The sequence below is a fragment of the Leptonotus elevatus genome, chromosome 19 (assembly GCF_054856555.1).
Source record: "Leptonotus elevatus isolate MCC_2025b chromosome 19, RoL_Lele_1.0, whole genome shotgun sequence".
In the NCBI taxonomy this organism is placed as follows: Eukaryota; Metazoa; Chordata; class Actinopteri; order Syngnathiformes; family Syngnathidae; genus Leptonotus; species Leptonotus elevatus.
The window spans coordinates 1,677,480-1,692,500 of NC_141257.1; positions in this window are offsets into that span (position 1 = coordinate 1,677,480).

The window sequence follows — 15,021 nt, forward strand, 5'->3', positions numbered from 1 at the left end:
TTTTATTTTATTTTAAATTTAATTTTATTTTATTTTAAATTTAATTTAATTTAATTTAATTTAATTTTATTTTAAATTTAATTTAATTTTATTTTATTTTAAATTTATTTTTTATTTTAAATTTAATTTAATTTTATTTTAAATTTAATTTTATTTTATTTTAAATTTAATTTAATTTTATTTTATTTTAAATTTAATTTAATTTAATTTAATTTTATTTTAAATTTAATTTAATTTAATTTAATTTTATTTTAAATGTAATTTAATTTTATTTTAAATTAAATTTAATTTTATTTTAAATTTAATTTAATTTTATTTTAAATTTAATTTTATTTTATTTTAATTTTATTTTAAATTTAATTTTATTTTAAATTTAATTTTATTTTATTTTATTTAAAATTTAATTTTATTTTAAATTTAATTTTATTTTATTTCAAAAAAAAATTAAATTAAATTAAATTTAAAATAAAATAAAATTAAATTAAATTTTAAATAAAATTAAATTTTAAATAAAATTAAATTAAATTAAATTTTAAATAAAATAAAATAAAATTAAATTTAAAATAAAAATTAAATTTAAAATAAAATAAAATTAAATTTAAAATAAAATTAAATTTAATTTAAAATAAAATAAAATTAAATTTAAAATAAAATAAAATTATATTTAAAATAAAATAAAATAAAATTAAATTAAATTAAATTTAAAATAAAATAAAATTAAATTAAATTTAAAATAAAATAAAATAAAATTTAAAATAAAATAAAATTATATTTAAAATAAAATAAAATTACATTTAAAATAAAATTAAATTAAATTAAATTAAATTTAAAATAAAATTAAATTTAAAATAAAATTAAAATAAAATTAAATTAAATTTAAAATAAAATAAAATTAAATTTAAAATAAAATTAAATTACATTTAAAATTAAATTAAATTAAATTAAATTAAATTTAAAATAAAATTAAATTAAATTAAATTTAAAATAAAATTAAATTAAATTAAATTAAATTAAATTTAAAATAAAATAAAATTAAATTTAAAATAAAATTAAATTACATTTAAAATAAAATTAAATTAAATTAAATTAAATTTAAAATAAAATTAAATTTAAAATAAAATTAAATTAAATTAAATTAAATTTAAAATAAAATAAAATTAAATTAAATTTTAAATAATAGTGAGCACCCACTTGTGGAGATGTTAGCCAACGCTAATCTGTGTATCAACCAAATCTCACTTTCGGATTTGATATTATAGTCTTAGTCTGTGTAGTCCAGTAGTTGCTTGAAATTGGCAAATTTTCACAAGTCATGTCTGGAGAAACTTGGTGTGAAGAATTTACATATAGGCCATAATACTGCTGGGTCAACAGAGAGTCCGGCTTTTATTACCATGACGACCAGGGAACTAGAGAGAGTTGTTAAAAAAAAAAAAAAAAAAATGCTCATAGAGAAAATATGTTTAACTTGTGAAACTTATGAACCAAACCAGGTTTACACTTTTGGAATTGTACATTGCAAGTGTGTAAATGCCAAGAGTCTCACAACCTTGGCATGTGCAAGCAGGCATCCCAACATCAACAAAAACAAACTCAAGGTCTCCTCCTACATACAAGCATTGCCTCTGTGCTGACTGGGAGAATGTGACGTACCCATGCCAGTCAAGGTCCACCACGAACACGAGGAGTCCTTTTTTTAAACTGCACTGGCAGTACAGAATGTACAAAATACAAAAAAAAATATAAAAAAATGGGTTGCTGTAACTAGAGTTGTAGAGGCAGTGATTAGTGGTAACAAGTGTGTAGCGCTGTACTGCACCCTGCTGGTCAAAAGATGTTAGTACAGATATACGCATGCCAAAAATACATACATTATTCATCATTAATATAGTAATGTTCTTTTGTGCCACCATAAAAGGTAATAGGTGATATAGCAAAGAACAACAAAGATGTTTTAAAATTAAACAATAAATGTTAAGTTATTTTCATGTGCACTCTTTTTCACGCGCCTCGACAGTCAAAAAGTTTGTTCATTGGTGTGTCTCGTGTCTACTTTGGGACTTACTTTTGTCCCGTCTTTACTCCCGTGCGGCCGCCATCTTGCCGCACGTGCTGATGAATCCATTCGTGACCCGCGCACACCTGTCTCCTAATGAGCTGCGGGCTACCAATCAAAACAAATGTACCCGCATCCAATCCATCTTCACTTCTGTCAGTGGAGCTGAATTCAAGACAGCCATCTTTATTACACAAACAACAAAAACCCGCACAGTTCAATTCCCAAGTAGAAAACCATCAGGTGTGTCATTTACGACAGCAAAAATAAAACAACCAAAAACAAGTCACTAAATGCTGGCCAGCATTAAAAACGAACCAAAACAAAGAGCAAGGACGGCGCCGCAACCGCTGTGGAGTCCCTCGAGTCCTGCAAGAAGCCAAACGTCACCATGAGGAAGGACAACAAACGCCAACAACATTTACAGATTTACTCGTGCGCGCGCTCACCAACCTAACAGAAGGCCACGAGTGCGGCCGCCATCTTGCCGTAAATGGCGAACAATCCAATCAACGCGCACCTCTGGCTTTATAAACTGCAGACCTGCGGTCATCGGCCATCTTCCACTTTTGCACACGAGCGCCGCCTACTGGCCTGTCATCCGGACTGCAAAAGGGTTGCTTTTCTCTTTTCCTGCCACAAAAATAAAAGTCAATCACAACCAAAGTTATTTTCTATTAAAAAATTTTATTAATTAAATTGTTAGGATCGTTACCAACAGTGTTCGGGTTCGGGTTAGGGTTAGGGGTTAGGGGTTTAGCATGTACATTTGTCACCTCTGCTGGTCGCAGCCAAAAAAGTGCACGTTATTTTGCATGTCTGTCATTCATCATCCATGAACACGACTGCATTTGAATGTTGCTCGAATTTCTTTGGATGCGACTTGGTGTCAAAAGTTTGACAACCACCGTTCGGGAGGATCAGGAAGCAAAACCAGCTTTCAGTACATGTGACAGAAATCCATTGCTGCGATTGGACGGCTTGAGACCAAGAAAGAAGAAATCCTTCTCACCGTGTCACTGATTCTTTCATACAAGTCAAACGGACAAAAAGTTCCAGAATGCAAACAAATCTCCTCTCATGCACCAAAGCATGTAAAACCCGTTGCGTGTCTTCACATAAACGTCACATTTGAAATATTCTCTGATCAAGTAAATATTGCTCAGGAATGTGGTGTACAGCAGTCGTTCAGGGATTTTTGTGACAAAAAAAAAAAGTTGTAACAGTCTTGAGCAGACAAGCAGTTTTTTTTGTTATTTTTTTTTTTTTTTAAGTACTTCTCGTGGTGTGGGGGGGGGGGAACATTTAGCTGCCACGAATATGGTGAAACTCGTGTCATGTGAAAGGAAATAAACAAGTGGACTACAACTAACATGGCCGTCCCTCCCTGCGCAGAAGCCCTGAGGACAAATCATAAAAATAAAAATTCTTGATTCTCAAGGGAACACTTCCTGGTTCCTTGTGGTCTCCATAGCAACAAGGATGACCAAACAAACAAAACAAACTATCACAGTTCTTGAAATCGTCCAGTTTTAAAGGAAGGAGAAAAAAGAAGCAGGGAAAAAAAAAAAAAGGTCCAGTGAGTACAGCAGGGCTAAACTAAGCTAAGCTAGTTACAATCGTAAACAAAGTCATAGTTGCTAGGCTCTTTGGGAATGGGGGGCGGCGCTTCGGGGATCTGGATGTTCTCCAGGTCCAGTAGGCGGAGCTTCATCTCCATGGAGAGCAGCGTGTCCATGTCGGATTTGGTGTAGTCGCTGGTCATCTCCTTGCCGAGGAGCGCGTTCAGACCGTCCGTCCACACACTGGTGACGGGTTCAAGGACAAAGAGTCAACAACTGACGACCAACATGATGTCAACTGAGAAACAAAAGAGGACAATATTGCAAAATACATGCCAATACAACGAGCAGCTCAATTGAAATGACTTTGCAGCCCACTAGATGGCGCCGTGGCACAATGGTTAAGAATCACTGCAGTTGAGGATGACAGCTGCCATTAGCCATTGTACACAATTAGCATCCTCTATTTTCCATTCTCCGTAAGCTGCTGCCAGGAGCTGCTATTGAGCTTTTTCTGCTTCTTTTTTAGCTTCCAACTGCTCCCAATTGCAGATAACGGGTGGCTAACGCTCGCTTTCAGCAGCTACGACCAGCTGCACTTTTAACTTCCTGTCACGTAGCCACTGTTAGCTTCTTATTAAAATTGTTATTATTCGTTTAACTTCAAATGTACAGAACATATTGTTGAACATTATATAGAAAAGGTAACAGACAAGCTTAGAAATCTCCGTAAACAACGCAATTTTATTTTATTTTTATTTTATTTTTAATTTATTTTTATTTTATTTTAATTTTATTTTTATTTTTATTTTTATTTTTATTTTTATTTTTATTTTTATTTTTATTTTATTTTTATTTTATTTTTATTTTATTTTTATTTTATTTTTATTTTATTTTATTTTATTTTATTTTTATTTTATTTTATTTTTATTTTTATTTTTATTTTTATTTTTATTTTAAATTTAATTTAATTTTATTTTATTTTTAATTTAATTTTATTTAATTTTATTTTAAATTTAATTTTATTTTAAATTTAATTTTAATTTAATTTTATTTTATTTTAAATTTAATTTAATTTAATTTTATTTTATTTTATTTTAAATATAATTTTATTTTATTTTAAATTTAATTTTATTTTATTTTAAATTAAATTTAATTTTATTTTAAATTTAATTTTATTTTAAATTTAATTTTATTTTAAATTTAATTTAATTTAATTTAATTTTATTTTAAATTTAATTTTATTTTATTTTAAATTTAATTTAATTTTATTTTAAATTTAATTTAATTTTATTTTAAATTTAATTTTATTTTATTTTATTTTAAATTTAATTTTTATTTTATTTTAAATTTAATTTTTATTTTAAATTTAATTTTATTTTATTTTATTTTATTTTAAATTTAATTTAATTTAATTTAATTTTATTTTAAATTTAATTTTATTTTAAATTTAATTTAATTTAATTTAATTTTATTTTAAATGTAATTTAATTTTATTTTAAATTTAATTTTATTTTATTTTAAATTTAATTTAATTTAATTTAATTTAATTTTATTTTAAATTTAATTTAATTTTATTTTATTTTAAATTTAATTTTTATTTTAAATTTAATTTAATTTTATTTTAAATTTAATTTTATTTTATTTTAAATTTAATTTAATTTAATTTTATTTTAAATTTAATTTAATTTTATTTAATTTTATTTAATTTTATTTTAAATTTAATTTAATTTAATTTAATTTTATTTTAAATGTAATTTAATTTTATTTTAAATTAAATTTAATTTTATTTTAAATTTAATTTAATTTTATTTTAAATTTAATTTTATTTTATTTTAATTTTATTTTAAATTTAATTTTATTTTAAATTTAATTTTATTTTATTTTATTTAAAATTTAATTTTATTTTAAATTTAATTTTATTTTATTTCAAAAAAAAATTAAATTAAATTAAATTTAAAATAAAATAAAATTAAATTAAATTTTAAATAAAATTAAATTTTAAATAAAATTAAATTAAATTAAATTTTAAATAAAATAAAATAAAATTAAATTTAAAATAAAAATTAAATTTAAAATAAAATAAAATTAAATTTAAAATAAAATTAAATTTAATTTAAAATAAAATAAAATTAAATTTAAAATAAAATAAAATTATATTTAAAATAAAATAAAATAAAATTAAATTAAATTAAATTTAAAATAAAATAAAATTAAATTAAATTTAAAATAAAATAAAATAAAATTTAAAATAAAATAAAATTATATTTAAAATAAAATAAAATTACATTTAAAATAAAATTAAATTAAATTAAATTTAAAATAAAATAAAATTAAATTTAAAATAAAATTCAATTACATTTAAAATAAAATTAAATTAAATTAAATTAAATTTAAAATAAAATTAAATTAAATTAAATTTAAAATAAAATTAAATTAAATTAAATTAAATTAAATTAAATTTAAAATAAAATAAAATTAAATTTAAAATAAAATTAAATTACATTTAAAATAAAATTAAATTAAATTAAATTAAATTTAAAATAAAATTAAATTTAAAATAAAATTAAATTAAATTAAATTAAATTTAAAATAAAATAAAATTAAATTAAATTTTAAATAATAGTGAGCACCCACTTGTGGAGATGTTAGCCAACGCTAATCTGTGTATCAACCAAATCTCACTTTCGGATTTGATATTATAGTCTTAGTCTGTGTAGTCCAGTAGTTGCTTGAAATTGGCAAATTTTCACAAGTCATGTCTGGAGAAACTTGGTGTGAAGAATTTACATATAGGCCATAATACTGCTGGGTCAACAGAGAGTCCGGCTTTTATTACCATGACGACCAGGGAACTAGAGAGAGTTGTTAAAAAAAAAAAAAAAAAAATGCTCATAGAGAAAATATGTTTAACTTGTGAAACTTATGAACCAAACCAGGTTTACACTTTTGGAATTGTACATTGCAAGTGTGTAAATGCCAAGAGTCTCACAACCTTGGCATGTGCAAGCAGGCATCCCAACATCAACAAAAACAAACTCAAGGTCTCCTCCTACATACAAGCATTGCCTCTGTGCTGACTGGGAGAATGTGACGTACCCATGCCAGTCAAGGTCCACCACGAACACGAGGAGTCCTTTTTTTAAACTGCACTGGCAGTACAGAATGTACAAAATACAAAAAAAAATATAAAAAAATGGGTTGCTGTAACTAGAGTTGTAGAGGCAGTGATTAGTGGTAACAAGTGTGTAGCGCTGTACTGCACCCTGCTGGTCAAAAGATGTTAGTACAGATATACGCATGCCAAAAATACATACATTATTCATCATTAATATAGTAATGTTCTTTTGTGCCACCATAAAAGGTAATAGGTGATATAGCAAAGAACAACAAAGATGTTTTAAAATTAAACAATAAATGTTAAGTTATTTTCATGTGCACTCTTTTTCACGCGCCTCGACAGTCAAAAAGTTTGTTCATTGGTGTGTCTCGTGTCTACTTTGGGACTTACTTTTGTCCCGTCTTTACTCCCGTGCGGCCGCCATCTTGCCGCACGTGCTGATGAATCCATTCGTGACCCGCGCACACCTGTCTCCTAATGAGCTGCGGGCTACCAATCAAAACAAATGTACCCGCATCCAATCCATCTTCACTTCTGTCAGTGGAGCTGAATTCAAGACAGCCATCTTTATTACACAAACAACAAAAACCCGCACAGTTCAATTCCCAAGTAGAAAACCATCAGGTGTGTCATTTACGACAGCAAAAATAAAACAACCAAAAACAAGTCACTAAATGCTGGCCAGCATTAAAAACGAACCAAAACAAAGAGCAAGGACGGCGCCGCAACCGCTGTGGAGTCCCTCGAGTCCTGCAAGAAGCCAAACGTCACCATGAGGAAGGACAACAAACGCCAACAACATTTACAGATTTACTCGTGCGCGCGCTCACCAACCTAACAGAAGGCCACGAGTGCGGCCGCCATCTTGCCGTAAATGGCGAACAATCCAATCAACGCGCACCTCTGGCTTTATAAACTGCAGACCTGCGGTCATCGGCCATCTTCCACTTTTGCACACGAGCGCCGCCTACTGGCCTGTCATCCGGACTGCAAAAGGGTTGCTTTTCTCTTTTCCTGCCACAAAAATAAAAGTCAATCACAACCAAAGTTATTTTCTATTAAAAAATTTTATTAATTAAATTGTTAGGATCGTTACCAACAGTGTTCGGGTTCGGGTTAGGGTTAGGGGTTAGGGGTTTAGCATGTACATTTGTCACCTCTGCTGGTCGCAGCCAAAAAAGTGCACGTTATTTTGCATGTCTGTCATTCATCATCCATGAACACGACTGCATTTGAATGTTGCTCGAATTTCTTTGGATGCGACTTGGTGTCAAAAGTTTGACAACCACCGTTCGGGAGGATCAGGAAGCAAAACCAGCTTTCAGTACATGTGACAGAAATCCATTGCTGCGATTGGACGGCTTGAGACCAAGAAAGAAGAAATCCTTCTCACCGTGTCACTGATTCTTTCATACAAGTCAAACGGACAAAAAGTTCCAGAATGCAAACAAATCTCCTCTCATGCACCAAAGCATGTAAAACCCGTTGCGTGTCTTCACATAAACGTCACATTTGAAATATTCTCTGATCAAGTAAATATTGCTCAGGAATGTGGTGTACAGCAGTCGTTCAGGGATTTTTGTGACAAAAAAAAAAAGTTGTAACAGTCTTGAGCAGACAAGCAGTTTTTTTTTTTTTTTTTTTTTTTTTTTAAGTACTTCTCGTGGTGTGGGGGGGGGGGAACATTTAGCTGCCACGAATATGGTGAAACTCGTGTCATGTGAAAGGAAATAAACAAGTGGACTACAACTAACATGGCCGTCCCTCCCTGCGCAGAAGCCCTGAGGACAAATCATAAAAATAAAAATTCTTGATTCTCAAGGGAACACTTCCTGGTTCCTTGTGGTCTCCATAGCAACAAGGATGACCAAACAAACAAAACAAACTATCACAGTTCTTGAAATCGTCCAGTTTTAAAGGAAGGAGAAAAAAGAAGCAGGGAAAAAAAAAAAAAGGTCCAGTGAGTACAGCAGGGCTAAACTAAGCTAAGCTAGTTACAATCGTAAACAAAGTCATAGTTGCTAGGCTCTTTGGGAATGGGGGGCGGCGCTTCGGGGATCTGGATGTTCTCCAGGTCCAGTAGGCGGAGCTTCATCTCCATGGAGAGCAGCGTGTCCATGTCGGATTTGGTGTAGTCGCTGGTCATCTCCTTGCCGAGGAGCGCGTTCAGACCGTCCGTCCACACACTGGTGACGGGTTCAAGGACAAAGAGTCAACAACTGACGACCAACATGATGTCAACTGAGAAACAAAAGAGGACAATATTGCAAAATACATGCCAATACAACGAGCAGCTCAATTGAAATGACTTTGCAGCCCACTAGATGGCGCCGTGGCACAATGGTTAAGAATCACTGCAGTTGAGGATGACAGCTGCCATTAGCCATTGTACACAATTAGCATCCTCTATTTTCCATTCTCCGTAAGCTGCTGCCAGGAGCTGCTATTGAGCTTTTTCTGCTTCTTTTTTAGCTTCCAACTGCTCCCAATTGCAGATAACGGGTGGCTAACGCTCGCTTTCAGCAGCTACGACCAGCTGCACTTTTAACTTCCTGTCACGTAGCCACTGTTAGCTTCTTATTAAAATTGTTATTATTCGTTTAACTTCAAATGTACAGAACATATTGTTGAACATTATATAGAAAAGGTAACAGACAAGCTTAGAAATCTCCTAAAACAACGCAATTTTATTTTATTTTTATTTTATTTTTAATTTATTTTTATTTTATTTTAATTTTATTTTTATTTTTATTTTTATTTTTATTTTTATTTTTATTTTTATTTTTATTTTTATTTTTATTTTATTTTTATTTTTATTTTATTTTTATTTTATTTTTATTTTATTTTTATTTTATTTTATTTTTATTTTATTTTATTTTATTTTATTTTTATTTTTATTTTTATTTTTATTTTTATTTTAAATTTAATTTAATTTTATTTTATTTTTAATTTAATTTTATTTAATTTTATTTTAAATTTAATTTTATTTTAAATTTAATTTTAATTTAATTTTATTTTATTTCAAATTTAATTTAATTTAATTTTATTTTATTTTATTTTAAATATAATTTTATTTTATTTTAAATTTAATTTTATTTTATTTTAAATTAAATTTAATTTTATTTTAAATTTAATTTTATTTTAAATTTAATTTTATTTTAAATTTAATTTAATTTAATTTAATTTTATTTTAAATGTAATTTAATTTTATTTTAAATTTAATTTTATTTTATTTTAAATTTAATTTAATTTTATTTTAAATTTAATTTTATTTTATTTTAATTTTAAATTTAATTTTTATTTTATTTTAAATTTAATTTTTATTTTAAATTTAATTTTATTTTATTTTATTTTATTTTAAATTTAATTTAATTTAATTTAATTTAATTTTATTTTAAATTTAATTTTATTTTAAATTTAATTTAATTTAATTTAATTTTATTTTAAATGTAATTTAATTTTATTTTAAATTTAATTTTATTTTATTTTAAATTTAATTTAATTTAATTTAATTTAATTTTATTTTAAATTTAATTTAATTTTATTTTATTTTAAATTTAATTTTTATTTTAAATTTAATTTAATTTTATTTTAAATTTAATTTTATTTTATTTTAAATTTAATTTAATTTTATTTTATTTTAAATTTAATTTGATTTAATTTAATTTTATTTTAAATTTAATTTAATTTAATTTAATTTTATTTTAAATGTAATTTAATTTTATTTTAAATTTAATTTTATTTTATTTTAAATTTAATTTAATTTTATTTTAAATTTAATTTTATTTTATTTTATTTTAAATTTAATTTTTATTTTATTTTAAATTTAATTTTTATTTTAAATTTAATTTTATTTTATTTTATTTTATTTTAAATTTAATTTAATTTAATTTTATTTTATTTTAAATTTAATTTTATTTTAAATTTAATTTAATTTAATTTAATTTTATTTTAAATGTAATTTAATTTTATTTTAAATTTAATTTTATTTTATTTTAAATTTAATTTAATTTAATTTAATTTAATTTTATTTTAAATTTAATTTAATTTTATTTTATTTTAAATTTAATTTTTATTTTAAATTTAATTTAATTTTATTTTAAATTTAATTTTATTTTATTTTAAATTTAATTTAATTTAATTTTATTTTAAATTTAATTTAATTTAATTTAATTTTATTTTAAATTTAATTTAATTTAATTTAATTTTATTTTAAATGTAATTTAATTTTATTTTAAATTAAATTTAATTTTATTTTAAATTTAATTTAATTTTATTTTAAATTTAATTTTATTTTATTTTAATTTTATTTTAAATTTAATTTTATTTTAAATTTAATTTTATTTTATTTTATTTAAAATTTAATTTTATTTTAAATTTAATTTTATTTTATTTCAAAAAAAAATTAAATTAAATTAAATTTAAAATAAAATAAAATTAAATTAAATTTTAAATAAAATTAAATTTTAAATAAAATTAAATTAAATTAAATTTTAAATAAAATAAAATAAAATTAAATTTAAAATAAAAATTAAATTTAAAATAAAATAAAATTAAATTTAAAATAAAATTAAATTTAATTTAAAATAAAATAAAATTAAATTTAAAATAAAATAAAATTATATTTAAAATAAAATAAAATTACATTTAAAATAAAATTAAATTTAAAATAAAATAAAATTAAATTAAATTTAAAATAAAATAAAATAAAATTTAAAATAAAATAAAATTATATTTAAAATAAAATAAAATTACATTTAAAATAAAATTAAATTAAATTAAATTAAATTTAAAATAAAATTAAATTTAAAATAAAATTAAAATAAAATTAAATTAAATTTAAAATAAAATAAAATTAAATTTAAAATAAAATTAAATTACATTTAAAATAAAATTAAATTAAATTAAATTAAATTTAAAATAAAATTAAATTAAATTAAATTTAAAATAAAATTAAATTAAATTAAATTAAATTAAATTAAATTTAAAATAAAATAAAATTAAATTTAAAATAAAATTAAATTACATTTAAAATAAAATTAAATTAAATTAAATTAAATTTAAAATAAAATTAAATTTAAAATAAAATTAAATTAAATAAAATTAAATTTAAAATAAAATAAAATTAAATTAAATTTTAAATAATAGTGAGCACCCACTTGTGGAGATGTTAGCCAACGCTAATCTGTGTATCAACCAAATCTCACTTTCGGATTTGATATTATAGTCTTAGTCTGTGTAGTCCAGTAGTTGCTTGAAATTGGCAAATTTTCACAAGTCATGTCTGGAGAAACTTGGTGTGAAGAATTTACATATAGGCCATAATACTGCTGGGTCAACAGAGAGTCCGGCTTTTATTACCATGACGACCAGGGAACTAGAGAGAGTTGTTAAAAAAAAAAAAAAAAAATGCTCATAGAGAAAATATGTTTAACTTGTGAAACTTATGAACCAAACCAGGTTTACACTTTTGGAATTGTACATTGCAAGTGTGTAAATGCCAAGAGTCTCACAACCTTGGCATGTGCAAGCAGGCATCCCAACATCAACAAAAACAAACTCAAGGTCTCCTCCTACATACAAGCATTGCCTCTGTGCTGACTGGGAGAATGTGACGTACCCATGCCAGTCAAGGTCCACCACGAACACGAGGAGTCCTTTTTTTAAACTGCACTGGCAGTACAGAATGTACAAAATACAAAAAAAAATATAAAAAAATGGGTTGCTGTAACTAGAGTTGTAGAGGCAGTGATTAGTGGTAACAAGTGTGTAGCGCTGTACTGCACCCTGCTGGTCAAAAGATGTTAGTACAGATATACGCATGCCAAAAATACATACATTATTCATCATTAATATAGTAATGTTCTTTTGTGCCACCATAAAAGGTAATAGGTGATATAGCAAAGAACAACAAAGATGTTTTAAAATTAAACAATAAATGTTAAGTTATTTTCATGTGCACTCTTTTTCACGCGCCTCGACAGTCAAAAAGTTTGTTCATTGGTGTGTCTCGTGTCTACTTTGGGACTTACTTTTGTCCCGTCTTTACTCCCGTGCGGCCGCCATCTTGCCGCACGTGCTGATGAATCCATTCGTGACCCGCGCACACCTGTCTCCTAATGAGCTGCGGGCTACCAATCAAAACAAATGTACCCGCATCCAATCCATCTTCACTTCTGTCAGTGGAGCTGAATTCAAGACAGCCATCTTTATTACACAAACAACAAAAACCCGCACAGTTCAATTCCCAAGTAGAAAACCATCAGGTGTGTCATTTACGACAGCAAAAATAAAACAACCAAAAACAAGTCACTAAATGCTGGCCAGCATTAAAAACGAACCAAAACAAAGAGCAAGGACGGCGCCGCAACCGCTGTGGAGTCCCTCGAGTCCTGCAAGAAGCCAAACGTCACCATGAGGAAGGACAACAAACGCCAACAACATTTACAGATTTACTCGTGCGCGCGCTCACCAACCTAACAGAAGGCCACGAGTGCGGCCGCCATCTTGCCGTAAATGGCGAACAATCCAATCAACGCGCACCTCTGGCTTTATAAACTGCAGACCTGCGGTCATCGGCCATCTTCCACTTTTGCACACGAGCGCCGCCTACTGGCCTGTCATCCGGACTGCAAAAGGGTTGCTTTTCTCTTTTCCTGCCACAAAAATAAAAGTCAATCACAACCAAAGTTATTTTCTATTAAAAAATTTTATTAATTAAATTGTTAGGATCGTTACCAACAGTGTTCGGGTTCGGGTTAGGGTTAGGGGTTAGGGGTTTAGCATGTACATTTGTCACCTCTGCTGGTCGCAGCCAAAAAAGTGCACGTTATTTTGCATGTCTGTCATTCATCATCCATGAACACGACTGCATTTGAATGTTGCTCGAATTTCTTTGGATGCGACTTGGTGTCAAAAGTTTGACAACCACCGTTCGGGAGGATCAGGAAGCAAAACCAGCTTTCAGTACATGTGACAGAAATCCATTGCTGCGATTGGACGGCTTGAGACCAAGAAAGAAGAAATCCTTCTCACCGTGTCACTGATTCTTTCATACAAGTCAAACGGACAAAAAGTTCCAGAATGCAAACAAATCTCCTCTCATGCACCAAAGCATGTAAAACCCGTTGCGTGTCTTCACATAAACGTCACATTTGAAATATTCTCTGATCAAGTAAATATTGCTCAGGAATGTGGTGTACAGCAGTCGTTCAGGGATTTTTGTGACAAAAAAAAAAAGTTGTAACAGTCTTGAGCAGACAAGCAGTTTTTTTTGTTATTTTTTTTTTTTTTTAAGTACTTCTCGTGGTGTGGGGGGGGGGGGAACATTTAGCTGCCACGAATATGGTGAAACTCGTGTCATGTGAAAGGAAATAAACAAGTGGACTACAACTAACATGGCCGTCCCTCCCTGCGCAGAAGCCCTGAGGACAAATCATAAAAATAAAAATTCTTGATTCTCAAGGGAACACTTCCTGGTTCCTTGTGGTCTCCATAGCAACAAGGATGACCAAACAAACAAAACAAACTATCACAGTTCTTGAAATCGTCCAGTTTTAAAGGAAGGAGAAAAAAGAAGCAGGGAAAAAAAAAAAAAGGTCCAGTGAGTACAGCAGGGCTAAACTAAGCTAAGCTAGTTACAATCGTAAACAAAGTCATAGTTGCTAGGCTCTTTGGGAATGGGGGGCGGCGCTTCGGGGATCTGGATGTTCTCCAGGTCCAGTAGGCGGAGCTTCATCTCCATGGAGAGCAGCGTGTCCATGTCGGATTTGGTGTAGTCGCTGGTCATCTCCTTGCCGAGGAGCGCGTTCAGACCGTCCGTCCACACACTGGTGACGGGTTCAAGGACAAAGAGTCAACAACTGACGACCAACATGATGTCAACTGAGAAACAAAAGAGGACAATATTGCAAAATACATGCCAATACAACGAGCAGCTCAATTGAAATGACTTTGCAGCCCACTAGATGGCGCCGTGGCACAATGGTTAAGAATCACTGCAGTTGAGGATGACAGCTGCCATTAGCCATTGTACACAATTAGCATCCTCTATTTTCCATTCTCCGTAAGCTGCTGCCAGGAGCTGCTATTGAGCTTTTTCTGCTTCTTTTTTAGCTTCCAACTGCTCCCAATTGCAGATAACGGGTGGCTAACGCTCGCTTTCAGCAGCTACGACCAGCTGCACTTTTAACTTCCTGTCACGTAGCCACTGTTAGCTTCTTATTAAAATTGTTATTATTCGTTTAACTTCAAATGTACAGAACATATTGTTGAACATTATA